Raw genomic sequence first — 24,151 nt, 5'->3', positions numbered from 1 at the left:
CAGAACATTTTATCCTAAAACAAAAGGATATACCTCTTCTCAGCACCTCACGGGACCTTCTCTAAAATTGACCATATAATTGGTCACAAAACAGGCCTCAACAGATACAAAAATATTGAAATTGTCCCATGTATCCTATCAGACCACCATGGCCTAAGACTGATCTTCAATAACAACATAAATAATGGAAAGCCAACATTCACGTGGAAACTGAATAACACTCTTCTCAATGATACCTTGGTCAAGGAAGGAATAAAGAAAGAAATTAAAGACTTTTTAGAGTTTAATGAAAATGAAGCCACAACGTACCCAAACCTATGGGACACAATGAAAGCATTTCTAAGAGGGAAACCCATAGCTCTGAGTGCCTCTGAGAAGAAACGGGAGACAGCACATACTAGCAGCTTGACAACACATCTAAAAGCCCTAGAAAAAAGGAAGCAAATTCACCCAAGAGGAGTAGACGGCAGGAAATAATCAAACTCAGGGGTGAAATCAACCAAGTGGAAACAAGAAGAACTATTCAAAGAATTAACCAAACGAGGAGTTGGTTCTTTGAGAAAATCAACAAGATAGATAAACCCTTAGCTAGACTCACTAAAGGGCACAGGGACAAAATCCTAATTAACAAAATCAGAAATGAAAAGGGAGACATAACAACAGATCCTGAAGAAATCCAAAACTCCATCAGATCCTTCTACAAAAGGCTATACTCAACAAAACTGGAAAACCTGGACGAAATGGACAGATTTCTGGACAGATACCAGGTACCAAAGTTGAATCAGGATCAAGTTGATCATCTAAACAGTCCCATATCACCTAAAGAAATAGAAGCAGTTATTAATAGTCTCCCAACCAAAAAAAGCCCAGGACCAGATGGGTTTAGTGCAGAGTTCTATCAGACCTTCAAAGAAGATCTAATTCCAGTTCTGCACAAACTATTTCACAAAATAGAAGTAGAAGGTACTCTACCCAACTCATTTTATGAAGCCACTATTACTCTGATACCTAAACCACAGAAAGACCCAACAAAGATAGAGAACTTCAGACCAATTTCTCTTATGAATATCGATGCAAAAATCCTCAATAAAATTCTCGCTAACCGAATCCAAGAACACATTAAAGCAATCATCCATCCTGACCAAGTAGGTTTTATTCCAGGGATGCAAGGATGGTTTAATATACGAAAATCCATCAATGTAATCCATTATATAAACAAACTCAAAGACAAAAACCACATGATCATCTCGTTAGATGCAGAAAAAGCATTTGACAAGATCCAACACCCATTCATGATAAAAGTTTTGGAAAGATCAGGAATTCAAGGCCCATACCTAAACATGATAAAAAGCAATCTACAGCAAACCAGTAGCCAACATCAAAGTAAACAGAGAGAAGCTGGAAGCAATCCCACTAAAATCAGGGACTAGACAAGGCTGCCCACTTTCTCCCTACCTTTTCAACATAGTACTTGAAGTATTAGCCAGAGCAATTCGACAACAAAAGGAGATCAAGGGGATACAAATTGGAAAAGAGGAAGTCAAAATATCACTTTTTGCAGATGATATGATAGTATATATAAGTGACCCTAAAAATTCTACCAGAGAACTCCTAAACCTGATAAACAGCTTCGGTGAAGTAGCTGGATATAAAATAAACTCAAACAAGTCAATGGCCTTTCTCTATACAAAGAATAAACAGGCTGAGAAAGAAATCAGGGAAACAACACCCTTCTCAATAGTCACAAATAATATAAAATATCTTGGCGTGACTCTAACTAAGGAAGTGAAAGATCTGTATGATAAAAACTTCAAATCTCTGAAGAAAGAAATTAAGGAAGATCTCAGAAGATGGAAAGATCTCCCATGCTCATGGATTGGCAGGATCAACATTGTAAAAATGGCTATCTTGCCAAAAGCAATCTACAGATTCAATGCAATCCCCATCAAAATTCCAACTCAATTCTTCAACGAATTGGAAGGAGCAATTTGCAAATTTGTCTGGAATAACAAAAAACCTAGGATAGCAAAAAGTCTTCTCAAGGATAAAAGAACTTCTGGCGGAATCACCATGCCAGACCTAAAGCTTTACTACAGAGCAATTGTGATAAAAACTGCATGGTACTGGTATATCGACAGACAAGTAGAGCAATGGAATAGAATTGAAGACCCAGAAATGAACCCACACACCTATGGTAACTTGATCTTCGACAAGGGAGCTAAAACCATCCAGTGGAAGAAAGACAGCATTTTCAACAATTGGTGCTGGCACAACTGGTTGTTATCGTGTAGAAGAATGCGAATCGATCCATACTTATCTCCTTGTACTAAGGTCAAATCTAAGTGGATCAAGGAACTTCACATAAAACCAGAGACACTGAAACTTATAGAGGAGAAAGTGGGGAAAAACCTTGAAGATATGGGCACAGGGGAAAAATTCCTGAACAGAACAGCAATGGCTTGTGCTGTAAGATCTTGAATTGACAAATGGGATCTAATGAAACTCCAAAGTTTCAGCAAGGCAAAAGACACCGTCAATAAGACAAAAAGACCACCAACAGATTGGGAAAGGATCTTTACCTATCCTAAATCAGATAGGGGACTAATATCCAACATATATAAAGAACTCAAGAAGGTGGACTTCAGAAAATCAAATAACCCCATTAAAAAATGGGGCTCAGAACTGAACAAAGAATTCTCACCTGAGGAATACCGAATGGCAGAGAAGCACCTGAAAAAATGTTCAACATCCTTAATCATCAGGGAAATGCAAATCAAAACAACCCTGAGATTCCACCTCACACCAGTCAGAATGGCTAAGATCAAAAATTCAGGTGACAGCAGATGCTGGCGTGGATGTGGAGAAAGAGGAACACTCCTCCATTGTTGGTGGGAGTGCAGGCTTGTACAACCACTCTGGAAATCAGTCTGGCGGTTCCTCAGAAAATTGGACATAGTACTACCAGAGGATCCAGCAATACCTCTCCTGGGCATATATCCAGAAGATGCCCCAACTGGTAAGAAGGACACATGCTCCACTATGTTCATAGCAGCCTTATTTATAATAGCCAGAAGCTGGAAAGAACCTAGATGCCCCTCAACAGAGGAATGGATACAGAAAATGTGGTACATCTACACAATGGAGTACTACTCAGCTATTAAAAAGAATGAATTTATGAAATTCCTAGCCAAATGGATGGACCTGGAGGGCATCATCCTGAGTGAGGTAACACATTCACAAAGAAACTCACACAATATGTACTCACTGATAAGTGGATATTAGCCCCAAACCTAGGATACCCAAGATATAAGATATAATTTGCTAAACACATGAAACTCAAGAAGAATGAAGACTGAAGTGTGGACACTATGCCCCTCCTTAGATTTGGGAACAAAACACCCATGGAAGGAGTTACAGAGACAAAGTTTGGAGCTGAGATGAAAGGATGGACCATGTAGAGACTGCCATATCCAGGGATCCACCCCATAATCAGCATCCAAACGCTGACACCATTGCATACACTAGCAAGATTTTATTGAAAGGACCCAGATGTAGCTGTCTCTTGTGAGACTATGCCGGGGCCTAGCAAACACAGAAGTGGATGCTCACAGTCAGCTAATGGATGGATCACAGGGCTCCCAATGGAGGAGCTAGAGAAAGTAGCCAAGGAGCTAAAGGGATCTGCAACCCTATAGGTGGAACAACATTATGAACTAACCAGTACCCCGGAGCTCTTGACTCTAGCTGCATATATATCAAAAGATGGCCTAGTCGGCCATCACTGGAAAGAGAGGCCCATTGGACTTGCAAACTTTATATGCCCCAGTACAGGGGAACACCAGGGCCAAAAAGGGGGAGTGGGTGGGCAGGGGAGTGGGGGTGGGTGGATATGGGGGACTTTTGGTATAGCATTGGAAATGTAAATGAGCTAAATACCTAATAAAAAATGGAAAAAAAAAAGAAAGTGACATATCAAAACCATGGTTTCATAGACAAGGAAACAGAAGATTGATTTAAACAATACTAAGGGTCTTAAAAGGTCATTTGCTGGGTCATGTGCTTACTATTAAATGTGAAGACATGAGTTTAAATATTCAGAAACCATGTAAAATCAGCATATAATTGTGGTGCCAAAGCTTCCTTGGTGAGATACGACACAGAGACAGGAAAACTCCCCTGAAACTCTTGGGTCAGCTAAGCTGGTGTCTGCAGCAGTACAAAGATACCTGTCTCAAGCAAAGGAGAAGGTGAGGACCAACATCAGAAGTCCTCTAATCTGCACATGAACATTATGCCAAAGCCCCCAACACATGCCATACATACATATTAAAAAGCAAAACAAATTACAGTAATGGGCAAACAGTAGAATACATGGTTTTCCATTTGTGAAGCATTCATAAAGATGATATTTAAATATCTAAGGGTTTAGGAGCCAGTATTCATGTATTTACTATACACTGGGTAACTACCACACACCAGGATCCACATTTATGCTGTCATTTATTCCTTTTTATCCCACTTTGTAAGGCTCTGGACAGTCTACACGTTGAGTAAATCTGCTCAAGGAACCAGGGCTGTGGTTTAAATATGGCCCTGACCTCAGTTCTGGAGCTCCATTCCTTCAAATGCATCACATTGTCCTCAGGGCATACAAGGTCTGCACACTGCAAAGTTGCATGCAGTAATAAAGGTTGAACAGCACTGTCAGCTTTATAAAAGATTCCTTATGTGGCCTGTGTATCAGAGGCTTTCCACAGAGATCTCTGGCCCGGTCTGGTTCGAGAGTTCCAGAGGAGGGTAGTGAGTGCAGGCAGGGAGGGGTAGTCACTTCCGATGCTTCAGTTGGCTTTACCTCCATCTCTGCCTTGCCTTCCAGGCTACTCCATTACTACACTCCACCCTGCACTGAGTCTGGTCTAGCTGGGCTGTTGAGAGACCGACTAGCCAGTGAGGAGTGCAGTTGAGCTTCAGGCAGCGCTTCAGGAGAGCAGACCTCTTCCCAAGTGCTATAGCTCTTAAGACAGAAGGCTCGAACAATGGAGTAGTTCTTGCACACCCCTAATCTTATATACAGTTTTGGGGTGGGTAAGGGTTTGACAACAGGTGCTTCTCTTTGGTTTGGTCTGAGAGCTTTGGGGAAACCTTATTTGCATGTGGGATGGCTTGGTGCTGTTCCTACATGACTGATGGCCACATACCTCTCTGGGGGTCGGGGGGTTGTGGGAGGATATAGCAGGACCCAGGGACCCAGGAGGATGACCGAACAACTGCCATCTCATGCAGGTGGAAATCACCACTCACTGGGTCACCAGGGTTCCAGACCTTTGCTAGACCAGGGACCAGGCTGTCTGTGCACAGCCCACCACTCCATAACCTTACACTCTCAGAACAGCCTTGATAGGCAAACATGCACTTCTTCCCTTTACAGATAATTGAATTGGCATTAAAAAGGCTAAGAGACTTACATAGCCAGGACACAGTTGCATTTGGAATTCTTGCTAGATATTATTTAATACCGTATAGCATGTTAACCCTGGTTCCAGTTGACTATGAGTCTTGGGTCTCTTAGATACTTGGGGTGTGATTATGGACTGTTATAAAATAGGTTCATTCTAGTCATCCCAGCTAATTGGAAAGTCAGCTGTAATCTTTGCTAACTGAAGGGGCAGGAGGATCATACACTTGCTCCCTGGCTGGGATATAGAATGAGTGCAAGACCTGTCTAGGTAATTTTGTGAGACCCTCTCTCAAAAACAAAAGCAAAGCAAAACCCACACAACCTTATTTGGCAAACTGCCTGCACATGACAAATTGGCCACTCTCCTACTCTTATTTTAATGTCTGTCTTGCTTTTACAAAGATACACAATGTTTATTTTTATTATACATAGTTAAGTGTGGGACCATGATGTGACATGCTTGATAATCAAACAAACTAAGATGTCCATCATTTCATAATGTCTATTATCTTACGTGTGAATGTTACCAAATCAATCTTAGGAAATTTCTTTTTTTTCCATTTTTTATTAGGTATTTAGCTCATTTACATTTCCAATGCTATACCAAAAGTACCCCATACCCACCCGCCCCCACTCCCCTACCCACCCACTCCCCCTTTTTGGCCCTGGCGTTCCCCTGTACTGGGGCATATAAAGTTTGCATGTCCAATGGGCCTCTCTTTCCAGTGATGGCCGACTAGGCCTTCTTTTGATACATATGCAGCTAGAGTCAAGAGCTCCGGGGTACTGGTTAGTTCATAATGTTGTTCCACCTATAGGGTTGCAGATCCCTTTAGCTCCTAGGAAATTTCTAATGTATGTCACAGTACTATTAGACATAACTCCATATACTTTCCCATTAGCTGTCTTTCCATTCTTGCTTTGATTTAAGCAAGAAAGGATGAGAAAAGGACTTTGTGGCAGGAAGAATTGCAAGATGATCCCCAGGATTCCTGGCTGCTGTCACATATAAAACAAAACTCTTGCCATTTGTTAAGTACTCTTGTAGATATGGCTGACAAGGGAATTGGCAGATCACTTCAAATTCCAACACACTTGGCCTTAAAATAGATGAACCTGGATGAGCTTGACTAGTCTCAAAGGGCTCCTCCTGGAAAGAGATTTGCAGCACAAGAGAGGTTTTCCACTACTAAGGAAAGCATGGACAGATGGATGTATGGAGCCACACGGCAGAGAAGGCCATTGACATGTAGGAGACAAGAAGTTCCTAGCTCTGACAACTAGCCGGACTTGTGAACTGCCATGCTACTGCTCCAAGGAACTGACCTGGCTGACAGTTGGAGTGGGTTGAAAAGCAGACTTTCCCAAGACCCTATGAAAAGGACCAGGACTCCATTGCAGCCTTGTAGACACGAGTAAGGAACCCAGCCACACCTTCTCTGGACTTCTGCCCCACAGAATTGGGACTTGATAGATGGGTGGTGTTTTCAGCTGTGAAGTTTCTGTAATTTGTAAGATAGTAATAGGAAACCAATACAGTGTTTAAAGTAGTGAATGTTAGCCCTAATTATATAAGTGTAATATTTTATTACACATAATGCACTCAGCTGAATCATTCACTGTATTTTTTCACTCTCAGATGAGTAAATTTTACTGCCTATGAAGACCAAATCCACAGTCTAACAGCAATTATCATAATAATCTAACATCCATTGAACAATTATGATGTGTTCATCCTGCTAAGTGCTTTCTACGCATTGACTCACTCAGTCCTCATAACCTTACGGAGTGGGCACATTGTGAATCATTTTACAAATGAGGAAGCTAAAACATGGGTGAGGACTGAAGCCAAAAGACATTGTGTTGCTTTAAGGAAAAGTCATTATTTACCATTACAGCACTTATTAAAAACAAAAGTTTTTCTTTTATTAGAAGGTGGGATTTTTCATCTGGCATTGGCATATGTTTTTATGTTTTCATCTGTAACTCTAGAAGTCACATTTCCTCATCTTTATCAGCAAAGAGCAACATAGGGTAAAATACAGGCTAAACCACAGTACTGTCTTCTAAGTCTACTGAGGAATCAGTACCTCAGGGCTAAGAACACTCCTGCCATTCAAAAAGTTACCTCTTCTATTTTGTAAGTTTTATTGCTTTATTTGTAAACTGACAAATTACATTAACAGGGCATAAATGTAATGCTATGATTTATGAACACTATGTGGAATAATTAGATCAGACTAATTACCATATCAATCATCTCAAATACTTATCGTTTTATAGGGCTAGAACATTGAAAATTTACTCCCAGTGATTTTGAAATCTTAATTATGGTATTTACATTGACCTGTGGTATCCCTTGAAGTCACAGAAAAGCTTATTCTTCCTATATAACTGAGGATTTTTGATCCTCTACCTTCCTGTCCCCATTGTCCTTCATACCCCAGGCTCTGAAACAACCCTTACACTGTTTGCTTCTCTTGAGTTCAATTATTGCAGTTTCCACAAGTAAACAAAGTAAATAAGTACATATGTAATTATTGGTTTTCAAGAAAGATTATTTTACCTATCAAAATGGTCTTCAACTCCATCCATGTTCCCACAAATGACAAAAATCTTCTTTTAAAGGCAGGATGATATTCTTTTGCGTTATGTGTGGATAATATCATCATATGACATCATATGATATCATCCACACATAATGCATATATTAATATATACCATCCATACATAATATGTCTATATAATTTTCTTCATCTGTTCATCTCCTGATAGACACTTAGGTTCTATATTATCAAGGTAGGTCAGTTGTGTCTTTTATATTCCAATTTTAAGTCTTTGGGGTAAAATACTTAGAGGCTGGGGTTGGTTTGCTGGGCCATGCTAGAATTTGTTAGTTTTTCTGAAAAACATTCATGAATTTTTCTATCTGGGCTATACTGATTATTTTTTTTTTCCCAACAGAATATTAGGGTTTCTTATTTCCCAGGCTCCTCTAGATATTGGCCTCCAATTGGGTCATGCCTATGGGTCTGTGTTGCCATATTTGTTATTCTTACTGGCTCCTTTCCTCCAGGGAATTGATATCACTCAGGAAGCTAAGCTCAGATAGTTTCTTTGGTAGGTAGATGCCTGGGCTGTGGTCAGAGGCTAGCCAGAGATGTCTTAAAATTCAGAGAGATGCCTGAAGGTCCTTGGGTTAATTATTCCTGCTGGAATCTGCAAGGTAAAGTCCCGAGGGAGTAAACAATCAGCTAACAATTCTAAACAGTTGCTAACACATGGGTGAACTGGAAAATTTAAACCGCCATTAGCAAAGAAGCCCCCAAGGCTGTCCTGTTCTCTTAGTTTTGTTGTGATGATTTGATGAGAAGATCATTAAATTTGGAGTCAGAAAAACTGAGAATCTATTTGGTGCTGTTGTTCTGAGACCTACAGGTTGCAGAGCCTCTCTAGGGCTCAGGAAAGTGATCCAAGATCCTCCTAAAGTTTGATGCGGAGTATTCTGACAGCTAAAGAATCCCAAGGAGCTCTGAAAAATAGACATACTTATTCCTTAGATTCAGAGACTTAGAAACCCCTGTAGTCTTGGCTAGGGAGAGCATGGAGTCAACACAGATACTGTAGTGACTGTCTATAAAGGCAACAGGAGGTCTGTGACACAGATCACAAAATCAGGTCGCACAGGTAGCAAGACTGGTACCCGGCCATGTACATCTCAGCTAGATTCTGAGTAAGGTGCATTCTGGAGTCACTTCCATCTCTGCTAAAAGGATGCTGTGACTAATGAGAATGTTCACTTATTCCACAACATACTTAATGTATTTGGTATCAGGTACACAAGCAGCTCCATTGTACAGCTGAAGAAATATGGATGTGGAGGAGTTATCTCAATTGCCACACAGCTAGGAAGAGGCAGATCTAGACCTAAACTCCAATTCTCTTTTACTCTTGACAACCAGCTCTTGTTTATTTTTCGATAAAATGGTGTCATGCTCTGGATAAGACACCCACAAGGAACCACCTCTATTTTGGCCAGTGGTCACAAGACGTCTGATCTGTCAACTCCTATGGGTACAATAGAAAAATACTCAAAGGTCATTTAAACATGGGGTTTCTACAAACAACAACATAGTGTCTTCACAAAATCCAATATGGTAGCTCTGAAGGCAGTTGGGCTGTTTGCCATTGTAAGGTCTCATGTGAGCTTTTGGGGGGAATTAGTACAGACACCATGTCTCTTTCCTATTCACACACACATTTTCTATTTAGAATTTTCCTCTACAGTTAGGGTATCACAGCAGAACTTCCTAGGGATTTAATTGAGCCTGCTGCCTCCTTCTTCTGTGGTTCATTAGCAACTCCTCCAGGATAACCCCAGGAGGTTCACATAGGAAGTAAATGATGCTGGTCTTCAGTTTCGCCCTGAAGGAAGAGTGACTGAGGGTCTTGGCAAAGTAATGACAGCTAATGAGGACTAAATGTTTCTTAGATTGGGCTAGCTGTGCCTGCACCCTCCAAGCATCGTCAGTGTGTTCCTGGAGGAGCAGAAACAGTCTTAAGAGGGCATCAGGAACAGAGAGATAGAGGCTTCTGTTCTTCATCTTTCCAACACAGTGCCATGTGACTGCAGGCAGATTTCAACCTTGCCACGGTATTTAGAAATTTGTATAAGCAAAATATGAGTTAAAAATAGCCTTTGTTACCTCCCATGGTGCGATTAGTCTTCAAAGAGACATGCTATCTGTAAGCTGTTTGCAAAAGATGATGCCCTTTGCCAAGACATGACTCTATGACCCGTGCCTTTCTTCAGGAAAGTTGTTCTTTTTCCTGAGGCGATTAAAGTACTCTGACTAGCAGGTGGAGAAATCACCCATGAGGGATTTATTGCCTTAGGTTTCTCACTTTTAGTTTGAAATCAGAATATAAATCTTTAGTGTCTCCTTTTTGTTTTGGTTGGCTATTCTGTTTTGTAGGCAAAGCTGGTTTAAACTCAGGCTCCAGCTGTGTATGGCTCTGTCTCTGTGTGAAGGTCAAAGCCTGGTTGCTTTCCCCAGGGATCATCTCTTCCCTGCCTTGTTCTGACTTCCAGTCAAGTTGACAGAGTCTTAAGGTTGCAGAGTCACTCCCTCCCTGGTTGTAGTTGTGAGCTGTGAATAATGCCAGCAATTGGGAGAAAATCACGCTGGTGGCATGCCACCTATTGCCTGCATCAATACCTCCCTGGCTCACGAGGCCCCTGTAGAGACTCAGATGAATCTTCTGAGTTGAGAAGTCAGAACTGGTTTGTTCAACTCCTTTGAACATGGCCCTCGCCATGATGTACTTTGGTTCTGTAGACATTACTAAGTGTGGCTGTTTATCAGCCAGGTCCCCAGAGTTTGTCTTGATATCAGTTTTCCCAATTCATGCCCGTATAGACCCAGCCAAAAGAGATTCCATGTCCAAAATTTTAAGGGACATGATATTGGTAAGCTGTTTGCAAAAGATGATGCCCTTTGCCAAGACATGACCCTATGACCTGTGCATCATACACAACTAGCAGATGTAATAGTCTTAGATTTTTGAAAACATCCCTAAGCAGAGCTTCTGAGGGCGACCAGTCTATGTAAATACTGTACCCTTGCTTAAATTTGTTAACGATTTATGCCTCGCTTTTCACAGCTTATGCATCTTCCCATAGCTTTTAACCTTTAAGGGCAACTATCATAGTGAAGGGCCACAAAACATGGGAATTGCCTTGCATGTGATAAGACTTGGGCTGTAATAAGACTTGGGCTGTAATAGTATCTTAAACTTTCATTCTGAATATAATTACAGTTTCAAATACCTTGATTCATTTAAACGATATAATAGACCATGTCATGTTGTTCCTACCTTTCAAATTTCAATTCCATCCATTAATCCCAACAAGTCATTCTGTCTTCTGAAAGGAATTTAATCTGTCAAATGAAGACAGCAATTATAGCTATCTATGGGAAGAGTGGGAAGAGTGTGGTCCCTCAGTATAACTCAGTAAGTCAAAACTTTTACATGACTGTCCAGAGACTCCAAGCCATTTGAGCTAGGGCACCTGGGAATCTTTGCAAAGATGATGGGTGGTAGATAGATCAAGGAGTCTCATGGCCTCTCATCAAGCCATGAACCCTTTGAGGGTCAGGACGATGCTTTCTGTCTTACTTCAGTAGCACCACTGCTTAGAACATGATGGGTGCCTGATCAGTGTTTGATGAATTAGTAAGACAGAGAGTCTTAAGTTCAAATCCCAGTGTTATTATTATTTCTGGTCTTGGGTGAGTTGTCATCTCTGCTGATGAGCTTGCATTTTTATGAAATTGTGAGGAACAATCTTGTAGGGACAAATTTAAGACATGGTATTTGGGGGTAGCTGGTACTGTTTGTACCAGGACCTCCTAAGCACTTTCTGTGGACTACATCATTTTATTCTCATGAAACCTCTGTGAGGTGTGGGTATAGTTACTGCTGTTTTATAGGTGGCATAGTTGATATTTAGAGAGATCAAGAAGCATTCAGTTAGTACAACTAGATCATAGGGATGGTGTCCCAACCCAACCCAGGTACATTTTTTTTCATATTCTGTTTTTTTTTTTTTTTTTTTTTGAGACTGGTTCTCATTCATGGAGTTCAGGCTGACCTTGGTTCATTAAGTCGAGGATGACTTTAACTTCTGATCCTCCTGCTCCCATCTTTCTAGTGCTGGGACTACAGAGTGTGGTTCATACAGGGCTAAGGATCAAACCCAGGACTTCGAGTACTCTAGGCAAGAAAGCTAGCAACCGAGCTTCATTCCCAGTCATCAGTCATTAGGTTCTAGGCTTTCCATAGATTCTAGTAAAATAGGAATCTAAGAGCAACCTCTGCTATTAGTGTTGGTGACGTTCTTGTTTAGATTGTTTTCTGGTGATGCTGGACACAAGTGAAAACTCCAGGCAACCTAGTTAGTTTCATGATTAAAAGAATATGTCCACTCTAGAAATATCTTGCTTAGTCAGAACTCAAAGGCTGAGGTTTCAGTATGTTTGTGTGTGTGTGTGTGTGTGTGTGTGTGTGTGTGCGCACACGTGTGCATGTCAGGGAGCGCATGCTTGTCCTCCTGGATAGAATGCTGTATGCCTTCAGAAGCCATTTCAATTAGGAAGCTGCTAACTATTGTCCTCAGGCAGACCTCAGAAGGCACTAGGGAGGCAGGTTTCCTCAGCCAGTGAGCTTTCAGTGATCTTACAGAATAGGTCAAATAAAGGAAAGCAGGTACCTGAGATTGGCCTCATATTCTAACACATGAAAGCAAGTCCCCAAGCTAGGGAAGACTAGAGATGCCCTGAACCATGGGTGTCCTCTAGTCCCAGCGCAGGAAACTTGGGAGGATATCTAGAACTAGCTAAATAATGGAGATGATACATGTGTTTAAACACCTCAGGGTAGGCACCTCCAGTTGTCTACCATTTAGCCATCATTTTCTGGTGACATCATCCAGCCTCCATTTTCTAGTGACAGTGTCCAGTTTTAGGAACTGACCCACACAAGTTAAGTGTATGAACATATAGTTCATGCTCACCCCACCATACCATGCTGTCACTGATGGGGGAATACTTGTGATAGTCCAGATCAAGCTTGGTATATAGCCCATGGTAGATCTCTTATCCACAATTTTCACATTTGCATTGGGAAATCCAAAAATTGAAGGTAACTCCTCCATTCCTTTAGTCTTCAAGGGAAATTTGGACACTATTTCTCTCTTACTAGCTTTGCAGGGCTTATCTAGCTAAGGTACCAAGTATTGGAGGAAAGAGAACCCATAAGTTCCACTGGAGAAAAAGGAAAGCATTATGCTTCTGTGTTTCAATGACATACCTCTCAACCTAGTGCCATCAGTGAGCATACAGTTCTTTTATGGACAGAGGAAGTTTAGAAACAGATATAGAGAAAGTAAAATGCTTGCAAAATCAATTACTTAATTAGTATGTTTTTTACACCATGTTTATAAGAACAAATCAGAATCAACCTAAATATTCAGTATTTGGGGACTGATAATGTGTTTTTAGTTCATTCATACAACAGAATATTATGAAAAATTAAAACAATAAGCTAACCACTAACCACAATAATGACTCACCAGACAAGATATCTTAATGGCATAATAGCGGCACTTTTATCTTGGGGATTACCAGCCAACCCCTGTCTGAGTATTTTAAAGCCTGCTAGATGGTAAGGAACTTGTCACTCACACCTGGTACTGTAAACCTGGACAGCTGCCAATTGTCACAGAAGTCATAGGCTAGAAGAGAACCCACTGCAGTCATTTTCCTAAGCTAATATAATCTCCAAATGTATCCTAAATACTTATATGCACAGGTATACTCTTGTCATTCCTTATCACAGAAACTTCTATTGCTACAGATGGAGACTATTACAGAAATTCAAAATTGTCAAAATACAGAGAACAAGCCTTTGTGGGTGCCAGACAATGGAACATCTAAGGCTCAGGTACCATCACAAAGGAGGAGGCAGAAAGATTATAAGAGATCCAGGATGTTTGCTGCTACATAGTATCCCCTTGAAATGCACCCAGGAACTTGCAACACTATAGTTGCCTGGGCAAGATTGGTATAATAATACACCAGCTGACTTGCCATTGTGGATGGGTGAAATTTCACAAAGTCCTGTTCTGAGATGGAGAGCTGCAGGATGTCAATAGTTATATAGAGAGGGAGAACCAGTTTCCTTCAGGGATGAATTCACACATGAGTTGTACAGTCTCAAGTGATCAGTCCTGAATGCTTGTAAATATAAGTGTATTAGTCAGGGTTCTCTAGAGTCACAGAACTTATGGATGGTCTCTATATAGTAAAGGAATTTATTGATGACTTACAGTCTGTAGTTCAATTCCCAACAATGGTTCAGTAGTAGCTGTGAATGGAAGTCCAAGGATCTAGCAGTTAGTCCCACACGGCAAGCAGGCAAAGGAGCAAGAGCGAGACTCCCTTCTTCCCATGTCCTTATATGGTCTCCAGGAGAAGGTGTAGCCCAGATTAAAGGTGTGGTGGAACACACCTTTAATCCCAGATGACCTTGAACTCAGAGATCTCCCTGTCTCAATCTTCTGGAATCCATAGCCACTATGCCTCAAGATCTCCATACCAAGATCCAGGTCAGAAACTTCTATCTCCAAGCCTCCAGATTAGGGTCACTGATGAGCCTTCCAATTCTGGATTGTAGTTCATTCTAAATATAGTCAAGTTGACAACCAGGAATAGCTACTACAATCCACCCCTTGTCAACTAGACACAAATAATATCTCATGTTCACAGGAAATAATAACAAGGTTGTCACAGGAACACCCCACTATGCTGGTACCAATTTGTCTTAGTCAGGGTTTCTATTCCTGCACAAACATCATGACCAAAAAGCAAGTTGGGGATGAAAGGGTTTATTCAGCTTATACTTCCATACTGCTGTTCATCACCAAAGGATGCAGGACTGGAACTCAAGCAGGTCAGAAATCAGGAGCTGATGCAGAGGCCATGGAGGGATGTTCTTTACTGGCTTGCTTCCCCTGGCTTGCTCAGCCTGCTCTTATAGAACCCAAGACTACCAGCCCAGAGATGGTCCCACCCACCAGGGGCCTTTCCCCCTTGATCACTAATTGAGGAAATGCCTTATAGTTGGATCTCATGGTGACATTTCCTCAACTGAAGCTCCTTTCTCTGTGATAACTCCAGCTGTGTCAAGTTGACACAAAACTAGCCAGTACAATAAGTAATGCTAAATTGACTCTATAGTTTGTATATGCATACATATATATCTATATGTATATGTTTTATATTTATGCATGTACATATGCAAATTATATATATATATATATATATCAAAGAATAGGTCATGGATTTGGGAGGGGAATCTAGGGAGGAGTGGGAGAGAGAAAGGAGGGACAGAGTGATGTAGACACACTGCTCATGTATGAAGTTGTAGAAAATTAAAATTAAATCTAAATTTAAAAAGCTAAACACTGTACACCATCTAACTCGAACTCTGAGAAAGAGGAAGTTAATCAAAAACAGGGTGCAGATAGTGGATAAGCTATCTGGGTTTAAAAGGGCAGTACATCTGCATATTCTTCTGCATGGGTGTAAGATTTCACTGAACATTAACACACATACAGGTTTTAGGAAAGGGGAGTTTTGAGACATCTGGAGAGCTTAATTTTTAATTAAACACTGATTAGGTATTAAAATTAAATATATTTTTACTATACACATGAATTCCTCACTTAGAATATACACAGAAATAATTTTTAAGCAATAAGGAACAGCTTGCTAGAAAGTAGAGCGTCTCTCTTGGAGTCAGCATCTGAATATTGATGTGTTTTTCGATCAGTGTCTTACTTAGGGTCTCTATTGCTGCACTATGACCAAGCAAGTGGGGAGAAAAGGGTTTATTCAGCTTCTCCTTCCTCATTGCTCTTCATTACCAAAGGAAGGTAGGACAGGAAGTCAAGTAGGGCAAGAACCTGCAGGTAGGAGATAGTAAAGAGGTCATGGAAGAGGCAGGATTTGTGTAGTGTATGTAGCAGAGGCCAGGGGCTTTGATCCAGACCGGTGGTTCATTTCAATGAATATTTGCAAGTAACGAAGTGTGGACAAAAGGGCACACTGTGACATACTGTAACTTCCGCAATGAGATTTTTTTTTTCTTTTGGGGAAAGATGGAAGCCAGGTACAGAGGGATAGGGAGTTGAGTGGGATTGGGATGCATGACGTGAAATTCATAAAAATCAACAAAAAAGTTAAGTAATAAAGAAGAAATACACAAATCTAATAAGAATAAATAGAAATTAATATATGGCATATATTATTATATCTATATATCTCATATACTTGGTGCCTATTACCAATCACAAAATAGTTTTCCTGGTAAGCCCAGACAGTCACAGCATCACTCCTAATAAAGTTTATTTTTTAAATTAACAATTGCAAACAGAGTATATATGTTATGAATAATGCATTTTTTTGCAAATGTGTACACTGTGGAACAGCTAAGTAGAGCTAATATATTAGCATATACATTTCCTTATGAATTTGTAGTCTTTTCGTGAAGTTAACACTTGACTCTTTCTCTTCGTGGCTTTCAAGAAAATAATGATAAATCTGTTTTAAAGTAAGACAGACCTTTGTCTTAAGGCCAGCACTGCCTATTCTTAGCTGTGCTCCCTTGAATAAGAGGTTGCATATCTTGTGCTTTCTTCCTCCCTTTGCAACGGAAGTTTATTATAAGAGGTCATAGTGAAGATGAAGTGGCAAAAGCCCCGGACAGCAGGCTGGGTCATTACTTCATACAATAAGCTCTTGAGCTTATTTTTCACATCTCAATGAACTCTATGCCTTTGACTAATGCTTCTTTAGTTTATCATGAAATTTACTCTCTATAACTGATTCATCTTTTATTTCCTAAATGCATACGCATACTGGTATACCTGTACTGGGCACTTGCTGTGTATTGGTGAGCAACAGGTAGCAAAGAGTTTGCTCCTGCTTGCAGCAGGCTTATAATTTAGACCAAGGACTGATACTGTTTAAGAAATGAACAACTGTGCTATTTGTTTTCCATAACAGTAATTTCCTCAGTGCTATTGGTGTGGTTTATCTCCTTTCCTTCTTCCTTTTACCTTGTCTTTCCTTTACCTGCCAGGAGCCCAGTGTCTGGCAAGCACATCCAGAAGGGTCCTGTTCTGATAGCTCACAGACAGAGTCCCGCATCTACTTCTGATGACTCTTCCCTTGGCAAAGTCAGGGTACTACCCATAGACCCAGAATGATCACTAAAGGGATAACCATGTATGTCGAGAAAGATTTGTGTAAGAATGCTCTGATATAACTTAAAGTAACAAATATTTTTATTATTTATTTATTTTTTTATTAGGTATTTTCCTCGTTTACATTTTCAATGCTATCCCAAAGGTCCCCCATACCCACCCCCCAATCCCCTACCCACCCACTCCCCCTTTTTGGCTATTATAAACAAGGCTGCTATGAACATAGTGGAGCATGTGTCCTTCTTACCGGTTGGGACATCTTCTGGACATGTACTGGGGCATATAAAGTTTGCAAGTCCAATGGGCCTCTCTTTGCAGTGATAGCCGACTAGGCCAGCCTTTGATACATATGCAGCTAGAGACAAGAGCTCCGGGGTACTGGTTAGTTCATATTGCTGTTCCACCTATAGGGTTGCAGTTCTCTTTAGCTCATAGTACTACCGGAGGATCCTGCAATACCTTTCCTGGGCATATATCCAGAAGATGTCCCAACCGGTAAGAAGGACACATGCTCCACTATGTTCAAAGCAGCCTTGTTTATAATAGCCAGAAGCTGGAAAGAACCCAGATGCCCCTCAACAGAGGAATGGATACAGAAAATGTGGTACATTTACACAATGGAATACTACTCAGCTATTAAAAAAATGAATTTATGAAATTCCTAGTCAAATGGATGGACCTGGAGGGTATCATCCTGAGTGAGGTAACCCAATCACAAAGGAACTCGCACAATATGTACTCACTGATAAGTGGATATTAGCCCAGAAACTTAGGATACCCAAGATATAAGATACAACTTGCCAAACATGAAATTCAAGAAGAACGAAGACCAAAGTGTGGACACTTTACCCTTTCTTAGAAATGAGAACAAAACACCCATGGAAGGAGTTACAGAGACAAAATTTGGAGCTGTGACGAAAGGATGGACCATCTAGTGATTGCCATATGCAGGGATCCATCCCATAATCAGCTTCCAAATGCTGACACCATTGCATACACTAGCAAGATTTTGCTGAAAGGACCCAGATATAGCTCTCTCTTGTGAGACTATGCCAGGGCCTAGCAAACACAGAAGTGGATGATCACAGTCAGCTATTGGATGGGTCACACGGCCCCCAATAGAGGAGCTAGAGAAACAAATATTTTTAAACAAGGGATTGTTTATAATTCGGTTGCCATTAATACCTGATTTGTAATCTAATCTACAGTAAAATTGATGTATACACATGAAACACATATAAACACTGCAAGGGGAATATGTCTATGTGATGAACTTAAAATGCAGTTATCAAAGTAAATATGCATACATCATTATGTATAAATACATACTTTCTATATGTAATCTATAAGGAAACTTCAGGAGTACATTTATATGTATACAAATCTATAGCCCATGTCCTGGTTATCAGGAAAATATTTCATCTTGTCTGTGTATCATATTTATGTTATAGTTGGAGGTCTTCAAGGCCCAGTTCAAGGGTTGTCACAGATGTTTAAGATAGATCTGTAAAAGTGATTTGGGAGACAACAAAGTCTTTATGCACCAATCCATCTACTTCCTATAATTGCCCAAATATATGTCCAGCACACATCTGACATTTAAAACATAATCAGAACATTTTAAGAAAACCTTATTTTCTATGGCCACACAAAGCCAGAAAAACCTGTTTGATGAAGGGAGTTTGTGCACAGAAAAAGTTTGAGAGTCATGTTAATAGAATAAGCTCCTATCAGTAATTTTACAGCACCAACTGAAATCCTTTAGCTGATACCCCACTCCCACCCCAACCCTGATAGTTAGCTTTGCTTTCCCTGGTACTTCTTTTCCGACAGGTGGAATGTTTTATTAGGCATCCAGTATCTCTGGAGCTGTGCACGTCTTCGTGAAGATCCCAGACAAATTAGAAAGTCAAATTAGCAATGCATATTTAATGCTGCTTTGTAGTTTGTTTTTTTTTAAGTTGGCAGCAATGTTTACTCTTTGAGGGGGAGTTTATAATTATGCAAATTAAAGAAATAGTCTGCCTATGGTATAATGATAATGACTTGGGTTTTATATCCAGAGTCAAAGTATTTCTATTCTTTTCTTAACTTCACCTGTGACTTGAGGGGAGGTTAGTCAAGGCTGTGCGCCTGCTTCTTCAGCTGGATACCTTGGAAGTGGATATTCATCGGCTCGGACTTAGAGGTCCCACAGACACTGCCAATGGCTTTGAAAATGAACATTCACCCTCTTGCCTCCTTCCTAATAAGATATTCATTTTGTTTACATTTCCACTTTGCTCCAGATGTCTTTGGTGTACCATCTCTAGACCCATGAACATTAGTGACTGGTCTCAGATAATCATGATGGGTGGTCCTACATCCTCTGTTACAAGAGCATGTGGCATTCAGGCAAATGAACACAAGTAGAAGCTTACTGGGGGTTTTCTAGAAAAGTGCATAAAAAGAGAGACATGGAAGAGATATCTGTCTGAAGTTGTCAGAACTAGGTCTTGGGGTGGGATTGGGATTTGTCTACACTCTCTTTATGGACTTCCTCTATCTTTGGGCTTTCTGCTATACAAGTAAATATCTTAAAATATTACTTAAACCATGCAGAACCTGTATTCTCTGTTATTTATAGACAAGCACACATCTTAATGTTTCCTGATACTTCCTAAATTGTTCAGTAATTTATGTTTATACATATGTAAACATCGAAGAGAAACTTAAGCCATAGTCATATATTAGCATCTGATTTACCAGTGATGTCAGCTGATCCTTACTTAAGTGCACTGAAGAAGACAATTACAGTTTAGTGAATCTCCTGTGGCTACCATGGGAATCTATATTGTATGATCAACCAATAAGAAGAAAACCTACTTACAATTCAGACTCTTTGTTTCACTGGGATAAGTTTCTCCAGCCAGTCATGATCTTCCTGCCACTGTGAGGCTGAAAGACACAGGAGAGAAAATAAATATAAAATGTGCAATCTCAGTTTGGCATCAGGCAGTAATTAAGTATTTTGCCCTTTTCCTTCCAGCTGGATCACTCCAGCTACAAATAAACTTCACAAGCAAGCTGGACATTTTCCCAGGAAGCTGCTTCAACAGCAACCGTTTGCTCTGATCAGGGAACCGGGTCTACTGTTTTATCTGCCAACATGCAGAATACAAATGATGTTCCATGTTCCCTTGGATGTCAATCTAAACGTCTCTTCATTCCATGGGACACATCTTGGTCCAAGCACTTGGTGCATTTCAATTTTGCCACATAAACAGGTTCAGAAAGAGGATGAGATTTTACCCATTAATAAAAGTAAGATCTTAAATCTGTGTTGAAAATGTGGAAGAAAAGAAAAGGTCCATTTCTATGGAGCTAGATGTAGAGAAGATGTATTTTTGGCAGAGCTCTCCCCCCCCCCCCTGTCTCTCTCTCTGTCTCCGTCTCTCTGTCTCTGTCTCTGTCTCTCTCTTTCTCTGTCTTGCAGTGAAACCACCTTTCCTAGAAATGTCTGTATAAAAAGACCAGAGCAATGGCAGTATCCAATAGACATGCTAACATGTAAAGAGAAAAATTTCATGTAGGAAATGCCTACCTATAGACAAAGAATTACAGGCAACTAATGACTGCCAGGGGGTGGAGACTTGGCCTTTCCCAGGGATGAGCCTAGTCATTGTTTGTCCAATGCAAAGTGAAACCTTGCAACAAAGCCTTGAAACTATATAACAAGACATACACCACACTACAAAATAGACTTAGCAGAACTTATTTATAAACATGTATTTTATGCACATACATACATACATATATAATACATACATGTGGTCAGTCTTGGAAGCATAGCCACATTTACAACAAAAGACTCAGCACAGTCTATTTATATTTATGCACACATATACACAGACACATATATGTAAAATGATAATCAAAGAAAAAGAGGTTAGCAGTTTGAGAGTAGGGTCATGGGAGGGATTCTAGGAAAGATAGCTGGGTGGTGCTGGAGACAGGAAAAAGAAGGAAGTAATGTAATTCTATTTCTACTAAAAACATTAAAAACCTTTCTGTTTCAGAGGAAATGGAGTGGTCTTGCAAAGCATGTCTATCATTTTAAGAAGATAAAGATCACACACGTACAAACACATGCATATGTATACACACACAGGCACATGCACACATTCATGTACACCCAGATATATATGCATACATGTACAAATACATGCTCACAAATATACACACACTTACATAAACATACTCTCACACACATGCATGCACACAAACACACACACACACATACACACACACAAATGAGGGCTTTAGATGCAAGTAGATTTTCTTTCAAAAGGATCTGGCCAGACGTAGTCTGCTTCTAGTTGACTCTAGATGTCTCTTCCCAGGTCATTGATGACCTAAGTCTATAATGGGTCTTTATTTCCTTCATCTTGTCCTGTTGACCTGGCCATCTCTGTGCCAGGCCTCTCTGCTGACTTGTGACAGAAATGATCACACACAACACTAACTGGCCTGCCCAGGGCCCAATTTACTCACCATGAATAAGGGTCATGAAGAAACCATCCCAGTCCCCTACCTTGCAGCTTGAACTATATTTGACTCATAGTTTCAAAAACTGATCTATGTTCAAATGTCAAAAAGTTTTATACTAAAAGACTTTAGATTTCATATTTTAAAAAGCTTGAAGGGGCTGTTTTTATAGCCTTCTTTCCCACATGATGACCCAGGGGAAACGGGAGTGGTCTCTGCAATCTCTAAGCAGGGCAAGGTGGCTTCTTTTGCCCTTTCTCACCATGTGGTCTTCTTTGCTCATTTCTGCTACCTGCTGGACTAAGTGTAAGCATAGAGAATGGCCCATCTTTGCCAAGCCCACCTTGCCCCACAGTTGCTGCATCTGAAAGTAGCTTGAGTATAGCCAGGTTCCCATCTCAGCTTCCAGTCCCTCTATAAATAGCATTGCGTGGCTTTCTTTTATTTTTGTCCTTATCCTCCGCTCTATTGTCTAAACTCCATTCAAAAAGTATACATTATTTATTAGATTAGGAAAAAATGGGTTTGTAAGTACATTTGAGAAAGATGAAGCTTTGCTGTTTCCTTCAGGGGGCAAAAAGCAGCTGAAAGCTGGGGCATCATGTACCAGGCTACGCAGGAACTATCAGCGAAGTTGGTCACTGGTGATCTTTCCTCAAGTATCCTCCTCCCTTGACTTTAGTTCCCACGTCTTATCAGATAAGGAAGCGCTGCTGGATCACAAGTTAGCAGCTGGTGATCCATGGGTTATGGTTATAGCCAGTTATTGGGTTCTCTGTTTCTTTTGTTAATTAAGCACAACTAACGGGAATGTATCAACTAATAATCCAGATCACAGACTTCTCAGAACTTTAATAGTTAAACAGTTTTCTCCCCCTAAATTCCTGGATAATGATGATGGGGCATATGGCTTCTCCCATTCTTTACCCACCTCCAAGGGTACATACTTACAGCCTAATCATTTTTTATAGTCACTGTGTCTTTGCCTTGCCTCACTAGAACTTTCTGCTGATGCCCTTGGATGGGATGCACCTCATGGCCCTCCTTTCATGAGAAGCCGATGATGCTGAGTAGCAGAGGTGACTTGACGCATTCTTCTACACCTTAAGGAATTGTTCCTCCTTCCTGTGGGCCGAGCTGGGAAGCAGCAAAGTGTGAGGGCCTTTGTGAAGAGCCCTAAACACAGGCAAACCTGAAAAGGCAACAGCCTGGCTTTGAAAGTAGCAGAAATTTTCTTCCGTTGGGGTTGGTAGGCGATTCTCTAAGTAATTTGCAATTCAAGTGTCTCTTTGTTTTGTATGAAAATTTGCTGCTATTTGGAAAGTGGGGACGAGCTAAATTGCATCCTGCTGGTTTTACTTTGACTGTATCAAAAAAGAAACTGTTAATCTGGTTCCATAATTAACTTCCCTGTTTTAAAAAGGCCCTGGGAGAGAGTCCAGAGAGTGGCTGTCAACTCCCTGCCTCTCTACTCAATAATACTGTTCAATAGGATGCCCTGAAAGGAGAAAGGTTCCAGGTGGAAAGGGCTCTTGATTATCTCTCTGATCTTTTGTGTCCTTTATTCCTATCCAGCTAACATTTGGTAAGTTCCTACTGCAGGTAGAGCACCAGATCCTTTGAGGGGTAGCAAGATAATAAATCCCTGACAAGCTGCCATGGAAAACAGTTAATTTTCCATACATCCATCCATCTATCCGGAACCCTCCTCCCTCCAAAATACATGTTTTTTTTTCAAGTCCTATATGGAGCACTTGTATGTGAGAAATACAAAACAGACATTAATTAATCATGATTTAAACTTTCTAAAATGAAGAGATAACTTTTGACCAAGCCATAAAGTTAGCATCATTGAAAAGAAGGCATAAAAATTGGCTCTGGACCCTAAGTTATCTGTGACTTTGCATATGCTTAGACCTGTTCATTAAATGCTATAGAGAGACTCACAGAAACAAGCGGAGGTAGGTGGTGACTATTACCTTGGAAGGTTATTTTGGCAGGAGTAGAGTGGTTGCACTAACATTAAGAACTGATCTGAACACTGCTAGGGACTTTGCTAGGCGTCTTCCAAGCACTTACTATTTCGACAGAACTTCATAAAGCCAAGCAGTTATCACTGGCTTCGGGTTATAGTCAGCAACTACATCCAAGTCAGGTCCCAGGGGACACAGAGCTGTAAGGTAAGTCCACTGTGCTGTGATGGCTTGGGCTGCTGAGGCTGAGATGTGCCTGTTGAAAACCAGGTAGACCTTGAGAGCTGCCTTTGTTAGTGAGGATTCAGTGTTACTGGGTGAGGCAGAAAGTCCCAAATAAAACTGTCATAAGCATTCAAAGCA

The 24,151-nt window shown here is 40.5% G+C and overlaps 1 protein-coding gene across 1 annotated transcript in view; it reads right to left on the bottom strand.

Moving 5' to 3' along the window:
* The window catches only part of Atp10b (ATPase, class V, type 10B), a 250,122-nt gene that overhangs the window by 179,419 nt on the left and 46,552 nt on the right, over nucleotides 1-24,151 (bottom strand). Inside the window, exon 2 of the mRNA XM_017314606.2 lies at nucleotides 20,158-20,225. The gene's annotated coding sequence lies outside the window, so the exon portion shown is untranslated. The remainder of the gene's footprint in view (nucleotides 1-20,157; nucleotides 20,226-24,151) is intronic.

This window comes from Mus musculus, chromosome 11, assembly GCF_000001635.26.
Source record: "Mus musculus strain C57BL/6J chromosome 11, GRCm38.p6 C57BL/6J".
NCBI classification, from domain to species: domain Eukaryota; kingdom Metazoa; phylum Chordata; class Mammalia; order Rodentia; family Muridae; genus Mus; species Mus musculus.
This window is presented reverse-complemented; position numbering and strand designations above follow the sequence as displayed.